The sequence below is a fragment of the Salvelinus fontinalis genome, chromosome 1 (assembly GCF_029448725.1).
Source record: "Salvelinus fontinalis isolate EN_2023a chromosome 1, ASM2944872v1, whole genome shotgun sequence".
NCBI lineage: Eukaryota > Metazoa > Chordata > Actinopteri > Salmoniformes > Salmonidae > Salvelinus > Salvelinus fontinalis.
The window spans coordinates 64092405-64108869 of record NC_074665.1 but is presented as its reverse complement, the minus strand read 5'-3'; the positions used below and the strand labels follow the sequence as shown (position 1 = coordinate 64108869).

At 46.0% G+C, this 16465-nt stretch overlaps 1 protein-coding gene and 1 long non-coding RNA gene across 4 annotated transcripts in view; one reads left to right on the top strand and one right to left on the bottom strand.

Annotated features, from left to right (window-relative positions):
- The window catches only part of LOC129859640 (zinc finger matrin-type protein 4-like), a 176282-nt gene that overhangs the window by 81734 nt on the left and 78083 nt on the right, over positions 1-16465 (bottom strand). The window lies entirely within an intron of this gene.
- Positions 9922-16465, top strand: part of LOC129859666 (uncharacterized) — a 39050-nt gene continuing 32506 nt past the window's right edge. The window contains exon 1 of the long non-coding RNA XR_008760199.1: positions 9922-10354. This is a non-coding gene — a long non-coding RNA (uncharacterized LOC129859666). The remainder of the gene's footprint in view (positions 10355-16465) is intronic.

Sequence of the window (16465 nt, the reverse complement as noted above, 5' to 3'; positions counted from 1 at the left end):
CTGTAGAGGCAACGTGTGTGTGTGTGTTTGTGTGTGTTTCACTGGTATATGTGTGAATCGCGTGTGTGCTTGTCAGTGTGTTTTGTGTGTGTGTCATATGTTTTGTGTATGTGTGTCATATGCTAATGTCTCTGTGTGTGCGAGCAATCTCCATAGACAAACATTGGCAGTAGAATGTCTTTACTTAAGAGCTCAGTGACTTTCAATGTGGCACTGTCATAGGATGCCACCTTTCCAACAAGTCAGTTCGTCAAATTTCTGCCCTGCTAGAGCTGCCCTGGTCAACTTTAAGTGCTGTTATTGTGAAGTGGAAACGTCTAGGAGAAACAACGGCTCAGAGGTAGGTCACACAAGCTCACAGAACAGGACAGCCGAGTGCTGAAGCGCTCAGCGCGTAAAACCGCCTATCCTCGGTTGCAACACTCACTACTGAGTTCCAAATTGCCTCGGGAATCAAAGTCATCACAATAACTGTTCGTTGGAAACTTCATGAAATGGGTTTCCATGGCCGAGCAGCCACACACAACCCTAAGATCACCATGCGCAATGCCAAGCATCGGCTGAAGTGGTGTAAACCTCACCGCCATTGGTCTCAAGACCAGTGGGAACGCGATCTAGCTGCCGACAGACAAATCTGGGTTTGGTGGAAGCCAGGAGAACACTACCTGCCCCAATGCATAGTGCCAACTGTAAAGTTTGGTGGATGAGGAATAATCGTCTGGGGCTGTTTTTCATTGTTCGGGCTAGACCTCTTAGTTTCAATGAAGGGAAATCTTAACACTACAGCAAACAATGACATTCTAGACGATTCTGTGCTTCTAACTTTGTGCCAACAGTTTGCCAACAGCCCTTTCCTGTTTCAGCATAACAATGCCCCCGTGCACAAAGCGAAGTCTATACAGAAATGGTTTGTCGAGATCGGTGTGGAAGAACTTGACTGGCCTACACAGAACACGGACCTCAACCCCATCAAGTAGATTTGGGATGAATTGGAACGCCAACTGCGAGCCAGGCCTAATCGCCCAACACCATTGCCTGACCTCACTAATGCTCTTGTGGCTGATGGAAGCAAGTCCCCGCAACAATGTTCCAACTTCTAGTAGAAAGCCTTCCCAGAAGAGTGGAGGCTGTTATAGCAGCAAAGGCTGGACAACCTCCATATTAAGGTCCATGATTTTGGAATGAGATGTTTAATGAGCAGGTGTCCACATACTTTTGTTCATGTAGTGTAAGTGTGCATGTGCACGTGTACATGTCATACGGATGCTTCTGTGTGCGTGACCATTCATCAGACATTCTTCTCTTCCTCCTCATGTTCTGTAAAGATAAAAAAGAGAAGTGGATGTATTCTAGGTGACCCTGTTTTAAAATGGTAGCCTGGTTACCATGGAGACAGGCCATTAATAGCCCAGGCGCCGACAGGATGAGACCCGGGGTCACAGACTGTGGTGTGTGTTGTGAGTGTGTTGTGTGTGTGTGCGTGTTTGTCTCTCTCTCTCTGTGTATGTATGTGTGTGTGTGTGTGTGTGTGTGTGTGTGGCATGGAGCGACACAACAGGTCACTCATGACTCGCAGACGCCAGACACAAAAGGGAGTGTGTGTGAGTGTTTGCGTGTGACGTGTAGCAGCAAGCATTTGAAAGTGTGAGCTGTGTATGTTTGCATGAGGGTGTGTGTGCATGTATGCATGTAAAGGTGTATGTGTGAGTGAGTGCATTGTAAAATCCAAATCAAATCAAATCAAATGTTATTGGTCACATACACATGGTAAGCAATGTTAATGGGAGTGCAACGAAATTCTTGTGCTTCTAGTTCCAACAGTGTAATATCTAACAAGTAATCTAACCATTCCCCAACAACTACCTAAGACACAAATCTAAAAGGATGGAATAAGAATATGTACATATAAATATATGCATGAGCGATGGCCGAGCATCATAGGCAAGATGCAATAGATGGTATAAGACGCAGTGTAAACATATGACATGAGTAATGTAAGATATGTAAACATTATCAAAGTGGAGTGGCAGCATCATGTTGTGGGGGTGCTTTGCGGCAAGAGGGACTGGTGCACTTCACAAAATAGATGGCATCAGGAGGTAGGAAAATGATGTGGGTATATTGAAGCGACATCTCAAGACATCAGTTAGGAAGTTACAGCTTGGTCGCAAATGGGTCTTCCAAATGGATAACGACCCCAAGCATACTTCCAAAGTTGTGGCAAAATCACTTAAGGACAACAAAGTCAAGGTATTGGAGTGGCCATCACAAAGCTCTGACCTCAATCCCATAGAAAATTTGTGGGCAGAACTGAAAAAGCGAGTGCTAGTAAGGAGGCCTACAAACCTGACTCAGTTACACCAGCTCTGTCAGGAGGAATGGGCCAAAATTCACCAAACTTATTGTGGGATGCTTGTGGAAGGCTACCGGAAATGTTTGACCGAAGTTAAACAATTTAAAGTCAATGCTACCAAATACTAATTGAGTGGCTGTAAACTTCTGACCCACTGGGAACGTGATGAAATAAATAAATGTTAAGCAAAGAGGCACTGAGTTTGAAGGTAGGCCTTGAAATACATCCACAGGTACACCTCCAATTGACTCAAATGATGTCAATGTCACGCCCTGGCCTTAGTATTCTTTGTTTCATTTATTATTTTAGTTAGGTCAGGGTGTGACATGGGGAAGGTGTGTGTTTTTTGTACTGTCTAGGGTGGTTGTATGGTGTAGGGGGTTAAGTAGATTAGATGGGTTAGTGTTCAGTGTAGGTGTCTAGGAAAGTCTATGGTTGCCTGAATTGGTTCTCAATCAGAGACAGCTGGTTATTGTTGTCTCTGACTGGGAGCCATATTTAAGGCAGCCATAGGCTTTCCTATGGGTAATTGTCTATGTTGAACGTTTGTTGCTTGTCTGTGCACTTACGTTACTTAGCTTCACGGTCGTTTGTTGTTTTGTTGTTTTGTTAATTTGTGTATTAGTGTTCATTTTGTGTTTCTCTCTCTCTTCTCAATAAAATAAGATGTATTTTCCACACGCTGCGCCTTGTCCACTGTCTATCCAGAAGACGATTGTGACAGTCAATTAGCCTATTAGAAGCTGTCAACTTAGTGTATGCAAACTTCTGACCCACTGGAATTGTGATACAGTGAAATAATATGTCAGTAAACAATTGTTGAAAAAATGATTTGTGTCATGCACAAAGTAGATGTCCTAACCAACTTGCCAAAACTATAGTTTGTTAACAAGAATTTGTGGAGTGGTTGAAAAATGAGTTTTAATGACTCCAACCTAAGTGTATGTAAACTTCCGACATCAACTGTAACTTATTAATGCCTCATGAGCTTAGTTCAATTGTCACACTCCATGAAAAACCAAAATATAAGCTTGTTTTTCTCCAATGTTTGTAAACATTGTAAATGTAAACAAAAACTGTATAGCCTCATAACATGGTTAAAACTATAATGTTGATATCATGGATGGTCAGTCCTTGAATCCATAGCTCTGTCAATTAATCTGAGAGTGGTTACATTTCTCCAGGCCCATCCCTCAGCTTTTTTTTACCAAAACAGAGGTGGGGTGTCCGTGTTGTTATTGTTTCATCTGTGGATTTGCCCTTTAAACAGCTGCATATAATCAAGATATCAAAGTGTCACCAACAAGAAGGTGAACAATAGGCCTATAGCAAATGCAGCATATGGCTTTTTCACGTGCAAATAGCACTTTTCAGTAGTGCTCAAAGCATGCCATTCCATGAGCGCAGCATTTACTTGTTCAACTTGAATCAATTAGCTCAATCAGTCCTCCATGACAACCACATCATAAACAACAGAGTAAGGCTGGCTAATAAGTCATTCGTTTTGGGGTTATGCTCAGGTAAAACAATTTGACTAATCTATACATCCATATTTCCAAGTCCTATTCTTGCAGATCAAGGGGTATAACATTTACTGGAATGACTGTAATTCTGTTAGACTTTGGTTTTTAATGTAAAGATACAATTTAATCGTATTGTTATATGTAGTAGAAAGCGATGGGTTATAAGAAGCCTACATTTTTTTTTTTTATTTTTTTTTTTTTATTTCACCTTTATTTAACCAGGTAGGCTAGTTGAGAACAAGTTCTCATTTACAACTGCGACCTGGCCAAGATAAAGCATAGCAGTGTGAACAGACAACAACACAGAGTTACACATGGAGTAAACAATAAACAAGTCAATAACATGGTAGAAAAAAAGAGAATCTATATACAATGTGTGCAAAAGGCATGAGGTAGGCAATAAATCGAGTAATTACAATTTAGCAGATTAACACTGGAGTGATAAATCATCAGATGATCATGTGCAAGAAGAGATACTGGTGTGCAGAAGAGCAGAAAAGTAAATAAATAAAAGCAGTATGGGGGTGAGGTAGGTAAATTGGGTGGGTAGTTTACAGATGGACTATGTACAGCTGCAGCGATCGGTTAGCTGCTCGGATAGCAGATTTTTAAAGTTGTTGAGGGAGATAAAAGTCTCCATCTTCAGAGATTTTTGCAATTCGTTCCAGTCACAGGCAGCAGAGAACTGGAAGGAAAGGCGTCCAAATGAGGTTTTGGCTTTAGGGATGATCAGTGAGATACACCTGCTGGAGCGCGTGCTACGGGTGGGTGTAGCCATCGTGACCAGTGAACTGAGATAAGGCGGCACTTTACCTAGCATAGCCTTGTAGATGACCTGGAGCCAGTGGGTCTGACGACGAACATGTAGCGAGGGCCAGCCGACTAGGGCATACAGGTCGCAGTGGTGGGTCGTATAAGGTGCTTTAGTAACAAAACGGATGGCACTGTGATAAACTGCATCCAGTTTGCTGAGTAGAGTATTGGAAGCTATTTTGTAGATGACATCGCCGAAGTCGAGGATCGGTAGGATAGTCAGTTTTACTAGGGTAAGTTTGGCGGCGTGAGTGAAGGAGGCTTTGTTGCGGAATAGAAAGCCGACTCTAGATTTGATTTTGGATTGGAGATGTTTGATATGAGTCTGGAAGGAGAGTTTGCAGTCTAGCCAGACACCTAGGTACTTATAGATGTCCACATATTCTAGGTCGGAACCGTCCAGGGTGGTGATGCTAGTCGGGCGTGCGGGTGCAGGCAGCGAACGGTTGAAAAGCATGCATTTGGTTTTACTAGCGTTAAAGAGCAGTTGGAGGCCACGGAAGGAGTGTTGTATGGCATTGAAACTCGTTTGGAGGTTGGATAGCACAGTGTCCAGGGAAGGGCCGGAAGTATACAGAATGGTGTCTTCTGCGTAGAGGTGGATCAGGGAATCGCCCGCAGCAAGAGCAACATCATTGATGTATACAGAGAAAAGTCGGCCCGAGAATTGAACCCTGTGGTACCCCCATAGAGACTGCCAGAGGATCGGACAACATGCCCTCCGATTTGACACACTGAAGTCTGTCTGCAAAGTAGTTGGTGAACCAGGCAAGGCAGTCATTAGAAAAACCGAGGCTATTGAGTCTGCCGATAAGAAGATGGTGATTGACAGAGTCGAAAGCCTTGGCCAGGTCGATGAAGACGGCTGCACAGTAATGTCTTTTATCGATGGCGGTTATGATATCGTTTAGTACCTTGAGCGTGGCTGAGGTGCACCCGTGACCGGCTCGGAAACCGGATTGCACAGCGGAGAAGGTACGGTGGGATTCGAGATGGTCAGTGATCTGTTTGTTGACTTGGCTTTCGAAGACCTTAGCTAGGCAGGGCAGGATGGATATAGGTCTGTAACAGTTTGGGTCCAGGGTGTCTCCCCCTTTGAAGAGGGGGATGACAGCGGCAGCTTTCCAATCCTTGGGGATCTCAGATGATACGAAGGAGAGGTTGAACAGGCTGGTAATAGGGGGTGCGACAATGGCGGCGGACAATTTCAGAAATAGGGGGTCCAGATTGTCAAGCCCAGCTGATTTGTATGGGTCCAGGTTTTCCAGCTCTTTCAGAACATCTGCTATCTGGATATGGGTAAAGGAGAAGCTGGGGAGGCTTGGGCGAGTAGCAGCGGGGGGGGCGGGGCTGTTGGCCAAGGTTGGAGTCGCCAGGAGGAAGGCATGGCCAGCCATTGAGAAATGTTTGTTGAAGTTTTCGATTATCACGGACTTATCAGTGGTGACCGTGTTATCTAGCCTCAGTGCAGTGGGCAGCTGGGAGGAGGTGCTCTTCTTTTCCATGGACTTTACAGTATCCCAGAACTTTTTGGAGTTAGAGCTACAGGATGCAAATTTCTGCTTGAAAAAGCTGGCCTTTGCTTTCCTGACTGACTGCGTGTATTGGTTCCTGACTTCCCTGAACAGTTGCATATCGCGGGGGCTCTTCGATGCTATTGCAGTTCGCCACAGGATGTTTTTGTGCTGGTCGAGGGCAGTCAGGTCTGGAGTGAACCAAGGGCTATATCTGTTCTTGGTTCTGCATTTTTTGAACGGAGCATGCTTTTCTAATATGGTGAGGAAGTAACTTTTAAAGAATGACCAGGCATCCTCAACTGACGGGATGAGGTCAATATCCTTCCAGGGTACCCGGGCCAGGTCGATTAGAAAGGCCTGCTCGCAGAAGTGTTTTAGGGAGCGTTTGACAGTGATGAGGGGTGGTCGTTTGACCGTGGACCCGTGGCGGATACAGGCAATGAGGCAGTGATCGCTGAGATCTTGATTGAAGACAGCAGAGGTGTATTTGGAGGGCAAGTTGGTCAGGATAATGTCTATTAGGGTGCCCATGTTTACGGATTTAGGGTTGTACCTGGTGGGTTCCTTGATGATTTGTGTGAGATTGAGGGCATCAAGCTTAGATTGTAGGACTGCCGGGGTGTTAAGCATATCCCAGTTTAGGTCACCTAACAGAACAAACTCTGAAGCTAGATGGGGAGCGATCAATTCACAGATGGTGTCCAGGGCACAGCTGGGAGCTGAGGGGGGTCGGTAGCAGGCGGCAACAGTGAGAGACTTATTTCTGGAGAGATTAATTTTTAAAATTAGAAGTTCGAACTGTTTGGGCATAGACCTGGAAAGTATGACAGAACTTTGCAGGCTATCTCTGCAGTAGATTGCAACTCCTCCCCCTTTGGCAGTTCTATCTTGACGGAAAGTGTTATAGTTGGGTATGGAAATCTCAGAGTTTTTGGTGGCCTTCCTAAGCCAGGATTCGGACACAGCAAGGACATCAGGGTTGGCAGAGTGTGCTAAAGCGGTGAGTAAGGCAAACTTAGGGAGAAGGCTTCTGATGTTGACATGCATGAGGCCAAGGCTTTTTCGATCACAGAAGTCAACAAATGAGGGTGACTGGGGACATGCAGGGCCTGGGTTTACCTCCACATCACCCGAGGAACAGAGGAGTAGTAGGATGAGGGTGCGGCTAAAGGCTATCAAAACTGGTCGCCTAGAGCGTTGGGGACAAGGAATAAAAGGAGCAGATTTATGGGCGTGGTAGAATAGATTCTGGGCATAATGTGCAGACCAGGGTATGGTGGGGCTCGGGTACAGCGGAGGCAAGCCCCGGCACTGGGTGATGATTAGAGAGGTTGTATCTCTATCTCTGGACATGCTGGTCTCAATGGGTGAGGTCACCGCATGTGTGGGGGGTGGGACAAAGGAGGTAACAGAGGTACGGAGAGTGGAACTACGGGGTCCATTGCAAACCAAAACAATGATAACTAGCCTGAACAACAGTATGCAAGGCATATTGATATTTGAGAGAGACATACAATAAGGCATAAAGTGATTGCAGGTCATGATTGGGAGAGCTAGCTAAAACAACAGGTGAGATAACAGCAGCTAGTCAGCTAACACAGCAACAGAAGGTAAAAATGGCGACGACTAGGCAGAGAGGGTCGGATTAACTACACACAGATCCTGAGTTAAAGCACAGAGCCGACAGATAAAACACAAATAAACAGAATGGAGTACCGTGAATTAATGGACAGTCAAGCAGGCATCAGCTATGTAGCCAAGTGATCATAGTGTCCAGGGGGCAGCCGTAGATGGAGCAGTGAGGCCTCCACTAAGCTAGCACACGTTTAAAGTTAGTAGCCCGGGGGGTGGTCTGCCCAGACGGAGGGGGTCTGCTCAGACGGAGGCCGGTTGAGGGCACCAGTTGAGGGCACGTCTGCAGACCAGACGTGGTCGTGTCGACAGAGAATCCAAGCCGGATGGCGATGGCGAAAGAGAGGTTGTGAATTGTAGAATTGTGTTTGCTAACTGGTGCTAGCTTCCTGGCTGCGCTAGCTGCAAGATAAGCTAGCAGTTAGCAGACCGGGGCAGGCAAGTTAGCCTTTGGGGGACGTCGCGATGGGGGGGAAGTCTGTTTTTGCCTCTTCGTGCGGTGACGTCGATAGACCAGTCGTGGAATTAGTAGGGTTCCAGGTAGCTCTAGGTAGCTACTAGGCCAAGTAGGTTAGCAGAATGGGCCTTCAGCGGGCGTCACGCCTGAGGGGCCTGTTGGAGTCCTCGGGCAGATTATGTCGGTATTCCAGTCGTAGAGGATCGGCGGGGTTCCGTGCTCCGTACCGGCAGTAAAGGGGTCCGGATATTGTAGCCCAGGAGTGGGCTTCAGTGGTAGCACAGGAGCCCTAGCCGGGCTAGCTTCAGGCTAATTGGTGCTTGCTCCGGGATGGAAACGCTAGCCAGGAGTGGTCACCCGGGATTGTGGTTAGCTAGTTGCGAAGATCCAGATGAAAATGTTCAGAGTTTGCGGTAGGAATCCGGGGATATGGAGAGAAATAGGTCCGTTATGCTCTGGTTTTAGTCACGTTGTTCGAACTAGCGAGAGCTTTCCGAGCTAAAGGTTAGCTGATGACCGCTAGCAATGGTTTGCTAACTGGTAGCTGGTAGGCTGTTAGCTGGCTATCTTCAGTAGATGGATTCCAGATCAGAAGTAAATAGAAATACTTTAGAAAAAAGCAGATCCACGCCACAGTGGGTGAGGCGGGTTGCAGGAGAGTATTTAGAAGTTGAGATTTAAGAAAATATTTATAAAAGATATGCGAAGAAAAAGATGTAAAAAGATATATACAAGGGACACGACAGGACAAAGACGTCTACACTGCTACGCCATCTTGGACATAACCAACACATAAATTAAAATGTAACATCCATATATGGCCAGCTACAGTATGTAAACTTTAACATTGATTTATCCTGAAATAGATGTGGTTCAATTGGTAACATACATTTTTGTCTTCTTCTAATGCCTCTTACGGGGAAAGTAATCAAATTACATTACTGAGTTTGGGTAATCCAAAAGTTACGTTACTGATTACAGTTTTGGGCGGGTAACTAGTAACTGTAACTGATTAGATTAAGAAAGTGACCTCAACCAACCCTGCTTAGGTGTGTGTTTTTGAACACGGACAGAGAGGAGTGTGTGCATTTGTTGGTAATGCCGTGAGCTCGTTAGTTAGAAATACTTTGGCTAAATGGGTCCTTGTTCACATAGTTACAGTATCTAGGGCTGTGTCTCTGTACCTCTCACCAACTCACACTCATATGCACACACGCACGCAAACACATACGCAAATCCACACACACCCAAATACACACACACACACACACACACACACACACACACACACACAAACACACACACACGCACGCACACGCACACGCACACACACACACACACACACATACACACACAAGCACACACAGGCAAATACACTTATGCATGCACGTATGCACGCACACAAAAAACACACACACACAAACACACACAAGATATATGGAGAGAAACAGAGAGAATGATTAATTCCTGTCCTCCAGAGAGGAGAAAAGAACTACAGATGAAGTAGTTGTGAGAGGGGGAATATATAGAGAGAGAGACAAAGGAAGAGTGTGTGTGTGTATTTGAGATAAAAGCTAGTACGAGATTGTGCTTGCCTGCATGCTTGTCTGTGTGTATGTGTGTGTGTGTATGTGTGTGTGTGTGTATGTGTGTGTGTGCGTGCGGTTTTGGCTGTGAGAGCAACAGTAGGCTTGGATGTGCTGCCAGTTCAAAGGAACAACATATGCTGAGCAACAACAGGGAGAGAGACCTTGTTGTTCTCCACCCTCCTTTTATATCACTCGCTTTTTTCAATATCTGTGCACAGTAAAGCAGAAGGAAGTGCTTTTTACAGAGGGATTGGAGTGCATGACAATGAAAATGGGAGGGGGGAGAGAGAGACAGAGAGAGAGAGAGAAAGAGAGAGATAGATAGAGAGAGAGATTGTTTTGGCAATGTAAACATATGTTTCCCATGCCAATATAGCATCTACAAATTGAACTGAGAGAAAGAGATTGACAGGAGGAGGAGGAAGAAGAGGAGGAGGACTGCACTTACAGACCGAGCAGAGATGGGATGGGTGAATCATTGTAAATAAAAATGTGTTACTAACTGACTTGCCTAGTTTAAATAAAGGTTAAATAAATAAAATAAAAATTGACAGAGAGGGGAGGCAGAGGTACTTAATGGCCCTTTTCCCATTCCATCGTTTCATCCTCCACTCTCTACCTCTCTTTACATCTCTGGCTGGACAGATAGCTGGAAATAGACTGCGATTTTGGACATTTGGAAAGATCCTGAGAACGTTGATATATGCCTTCCTCGGCTCTCACAAAAACATTTAAATGATTGCCAGGCATTCGTGATTGTAACGTTCTGACCATAGTTCGTTTGTGTTTTCCTTGTTTTAGTGTTGGTCAGGACGTGAGCTGGGTGGGCATTCTATGTTTTGTGTTTCTATGTTGGGTTTGTTGTTTGGCCTAATATGCTTCTTAATCAGAGGCAGGTGTTTTGCATTGTCTCTGATTGGGAACCATATTAAGGTAGCCTGTTTTCACTGTTGGTTTGTGGGTGATTGTTCCTGTTCGTGCGTTCATGTTTTCCATGTTCTCTAGTTCAGGACTGTAGCTTCGTTGGTTTTCGTCTGTTTATTGTTTTGTTCGTCTTGAAGAAGTATTCTAATAAATATGGATACATACCACGCTGCGCTTTGGTCCTCCTCTCCTTCAACCGACAAAAGCCGTTACAGAATCACCCACCAAACTCGGACCAAGCAGCGTGGTAACGGGCAGCAGCGGCAGCAGCAGCAGCAGCAGCGATGTCAGGAGGAATGGACTTGGGAAGACGTGTTGGACGGAAAGGGTTAATACACATGGGAGGAGATCCTGGCTGGAAGGGATCGCCTTCCATGGGAACAGGTGGAGGCAGCTAGGAGAGCAGAGGCAGCTGCGAAAGGGAACCGGTGTTACGTGGGAACGTGGCTGGCAAGGAAGCCCGAGAGGAACCCCCAAAAATGTATTGGGGGAGGGGCTAAAGGGTAGTGTGGCGAAGTCAGGTAGGAGACCTGCGCCAACTTCCCGTGCTTACCGTGGAGAGCGAGAGTACGGGCAGACACCGTGTTATGCGGAAGAGCACACGGTGTCTCCTGTACGTGTGTATAGCCCGGTGCGGTACATTCCAGCTCCACGTATCGGCCGGTCTAGAGTGGGCATCGAGCCAGGTGCCATAAAGCCGGCTCAACGCATCTGGTCTCCAGTGCGTCTCCTCGGGCAGGTGTACATGGCACCAGCCTTACGCATGGTGTCCCCGGTCGCCAGCACAGCCCAGTGCGGGTTATTCCACCTCCCCGCACTGGTCTGGCTACGGTGCTCAAGAGCTCCAGTACGCCTTCACGGTCCGGTATACCCGGTGCCTCCTCCTCGCCACAGCCCAGTACCACCAGTGCCAACACCGCGCACCAGGCTTCCTGTGCGTCTCCAGAGTCTAGTACGCCCTGTTCCTCCTCCCCGCACTCGCCCAGTGGTGTGTGTTCCCAGTCTGGTACCACCAGTTCCGGCACCACGCACCAGGCCTACTGTGCGTCTCCAGAGCCCTGTACACACTGTTCCTTCTCCCCGCCCTCGCCCTGAAGTGCGTGCCCTAAGCCCAGTACCACCAGTGCCGGTACCACGCACCAGGCTTATAGTGCGTCTCGAGAGTCCAGTGTGCCCTGTTCCTGCTCCCCGCAATAGCCTTGAGGTGCGTGTCTACAGCCCGGTACCACCAGTTCCGGCACCACGCACCAGGCCTAATGTGCGCCTCAGCAGGTCAGTCTGCCGTCTGCCCAGCGTCGCCTGCGCTGCCCGTCTGCCCAGCACCGCCCGTCTGCACAGCGCCGTCTGAGCTGCCCGTCTGCCCAGCGCCGTCTGCCCAGCGCCGCCAGAGCCGCCCGCCAGTCAGGAGCCGCCAGAGCCGCCCGCCAGTCAGGAGCCGCCAGAGCCGCCCGCCAGTCAGGAGGCGCCAGAGCCGCCCGCCAGTCGGGAGCCGCCAGAGCCGCACGCCAGTCAGGAGCCGCCCGCCAGTCAGGAGCTGCCAGAGCTGCCCTCCAGTCATGAGCTGCCCTCCAGTCATGAGCGGCCCTCCAGTCATGAGCTGTCATTCAGTCCGGAGCTGCCATTCAGTCCGGAGCTGTCCTTAGTCCGGAGCTACCTCTCAATCCAGAGCTACCTCTCAGTCCGGAGCTACCTCTCAGTCCTGAGCTACTTCTCAGTCCGGAGCTACCTCTCAGTCCTGAGCTACCTCTCAGTCCTGAGCTACCCCTCAGTCATGAGCTACCTCTCAGTCATGAGCTACCTCTCAGTCATGAGCTACCTCTCAGTCATGAGCTGCCCCTCAGTCATGAGCTACCTCTCAGTCATGAGCTACCTCTCAGTCATGAGCTGCCCCTCAGTCATGAGCTGCCCCTCAGTCATGAGCTACCTCTCAGTCATGATCTACCTCTCAGTCATGAGCTGCCCCTCAGTCCGGAGGAGTTTCCTCAGTCCAGAGGCGCTCCTCAGTCCAGTGGGGCCCTTTGGTAGGGTTCCTAGGCCAAGGTCGGCGGCGAGGGTCGCCACTCAAAGGACGCTAAGGAGGTGGACAAAGACAATGGTGGAGTAGGGTCCTCGTCCACCGCCAGAGCCGCCACCGGGGGAGATGCCCACCCAGACCCTCCCCTATAGGTTTAGGTTGTGCGGTGGGGGGGGGGGGGGGGGTACTGTCATGTTCTGACCATAGTTCATTTGTGTTTTCCTTGTTTAGGTGTTGGTCAGGACGTTAGCTGGGTGGGCATTCTATGTTTTGTGTTTCTATGTTGGGTTAGTTGTTTGGCCTAATATGGTTCTCAATCAGAGGCAGGTGTTTTGCGTTGTCTCTGATTGGGAACCATAGCCTGTTTTCACCGTTGGTTTGTGGGTGATTGTTCCTGTTCGTGCGTTCATGTTTTCCATGTTCTCTAGTTCAGGACTGTAGCTTCGTTGGTTTTCGTCTGTTTATTGTTTTGTTCGTCTTGAAGAAGTATTCTAATAAATATGGATACATACCACGCTGCGCTTTGGTCCTCCTCTCCTACTACCGACGGAAGCCATTACAGTGATGCTTGGAACCGGAGTGCATAATTCACAATGCTCTAGCAAGCTGGGAAAATACTTGATCATATTTAATGGAAACAGTGCATTATTTTAATTATTTTGTTTTAAGCCTTCCCCAGTCATAGCCCCAACCACTCGGAATTAATACCTAAACGTAACCCTTTGAGGTGTTTCTGCTTTAACCTGTCTAGGATCAGCGTGGCGTTAGCGGCACTCCCCCCCCCCCCCCACTGAAAAACCAGTGCCGCGAAATTCAAAAAAAATATTTTTTTAAAATATTTAACTTTCACACATTAAAGTCCAATACAGCTAATGAAAGACACAGATCTTATGAATCCAGTCAACATTTCCGATTTTTAAAATGTTTTACAGGGAAGACACAATATGTAAAGATGTACATCTATTACCTAAAAAACACATTAGCATATTCCACCATCTTTTATTTGTCCACCAACACCAGTAGCCATCACCAATTCGGCTAAACTAAGATATTTATAGCCCCTAACCAACAAAAAAACTCATTAGATGACAGTCTGATAACATATTTATGGTATGGGATAGGTTTTGTTAGAAAAAAGTGCATATTTCAGGTATATGGCATAGTTTACAATTGCACCCACCATCACAAATGGACTAGAATAATTACAATGAGCAACGTGTTTACCTAACTACTAATCATCAAACATTTCGTAAAAATACACAGCATACACGAATCGAAAGACACAGATCCTGTGAATACAGACAATATTTCAGATTTTCTAAGTGTCTTACAGCGAAAACACAATAAATCGTTATATTAGCTTAGCACATAGCAATTAGCAGCCCAGCATTGATTCTAGCCAAAGTGAGCGATAAAAGTCAACATCGCCAAAAGATATTAATTTTTTCACTAACCTTCTCAGAATTCTTCCGATGACACTCCTGTAACATCACATTACAACATGCATATACAGTTTGATCGAAAATGTTTATATTTAGCCACCAAAATCATGGTTAGACAATGTGAAATGTAGACAAGCTGGTAAAGAAAACGTCCTTGCGCCACTTAGACAGTGATCTACTCTTATACATAAATACTCATAAACGTGACTAAAAAATATAGGGTGGACAGGGATTGATAGACAATTTAATTCTTAATACAATTGCGTTATTACATTTTTTAATTTATCCTTACTTTTCAATACAGTTTGCGCCAAGCGAAGCTACGTCAAAAAACATGGCGTCCTAAGCCACTAAAATGTTTCGACAGAAACACGATTTATCATAATAAAAATGTCCTACCTTGAGCTGTTCTTCCATCAGTATCTTGGGCAAAGGATCCTTTCTTGGGAGAAATCGTCTTTTGGTGGAAAGCTGTCCTCTTGCCATGTGGAAATGTCAACTACGTTCGGGATGAACTGAAAAGCGTGCCCAACTTTTCACATCGTTGCAAAAATAAATGTCCCAAAATCGCACTAAACGGATATAAATTGCTATAAAACGCTTTAAATTAACTACTTTGTGATGTTTGTAACTCCTATAACGAGTGAAAAGATGACCGGAGAAATATAACAGGCTAAACTAACGCTTGGAACAGGAGAGGGTCGGTGTCTTCCACGCGCGTTACGCAGCAAGAAAAGACTTGCTAGCTAAAGGTTTTTTTCATTTGTAGGGCCTGTGAACGAGCAATCGAGCCCGTTGGAATCGTCATCACGTAAAGGCATCCAGGGGAAGACGTAAGAAGTGTCCGTATAGTCATAGCAACGACAGTGCCCGTTTAAATGACTTCAGAAAAGTGGCCAACGTTTCTCAAATCTGACTCCATGTCAGGGAAATTGCTGTAGAATGGGCTCTGTTCCACTTAGAGACAAAATTTCAACTCCTATAGAAACTATAGACTGTTTTCTATCCAATAATAATAATAATATGCATATTGTACGATCAAGGATTTTGTGGGAAGCCGTTTAAAAAATTAGCCACATTAGCATAAATAGTCTAAACAGCGCCCCCATCCCCAACAGGTTAATACTGCAACCACACACAATTAACCCTGTAACCACACACAATTTACCCTGTAACCACGCACAATTTACCCTGTAACCACACACAATTTACCCTGTAACCACGCACAATTAACCCTGTAACCACACACAATTAACCCTGTAACCACACACAATTTACCCTGTAACCACGCACAATTAACCCTGTAACCACACACAATTAACCCTGTAACCACACACAATTAACCCTGTAACCACACACAATTAACCCTGTAACCACACACAATTAACCCTGTAACCACACACAATTTACCCTGTAACCACACACAATTAACCCTGTAACCACACACAATTAACCCTGTAACCACACACATTTAACCCTGTAACCACACACAATTAACCCTGTAACCACACACAATTAACCCTGTAACCACACACAATTAACCCTGTAACCACACACAATTTACCCTGTAACCACACACAATTAACCCTGTAACCACACACAATTTACCCTGTAACCACACACAATTAACCCTGTAACCACACACAATTAACCCTGTAACCACACACAATTAACCCTGTAACCACACACAATTAACCCTGTAACCACACACAATTAACCCTGTAACCACACACAATTAACCCTGTAACCACACACAATTAACCCTGTAACCACACACAATTAACCCTGTAACCACACACAATTAACCCTGTAACCACACACAATTTACCCTGTAACCACACACAATTAACCCTGTAACCACACACAATTAACCCTGTAACCACACACAATTAACCCTGTAACCACACACAATTTACCCTGTAACCACACACAATTAACCCTGTAACCACACACAATTTACCCTGTAACCACACACAATTAACCCTGTAACCACACACAATTAACCCTGTAACCACACACAATTAACCCTGTAACCACACACAATTTACCCTGTAACCACACACAATTAACCCTGTAACCACACACAATTAACCCTGTAACCACACACAATTTACCCTGTAACCACACACAATTAACCCTGTAACCACACACAATTTACCCTGTAACCACACACAATTTACCCTGTAACCACACACAATTTA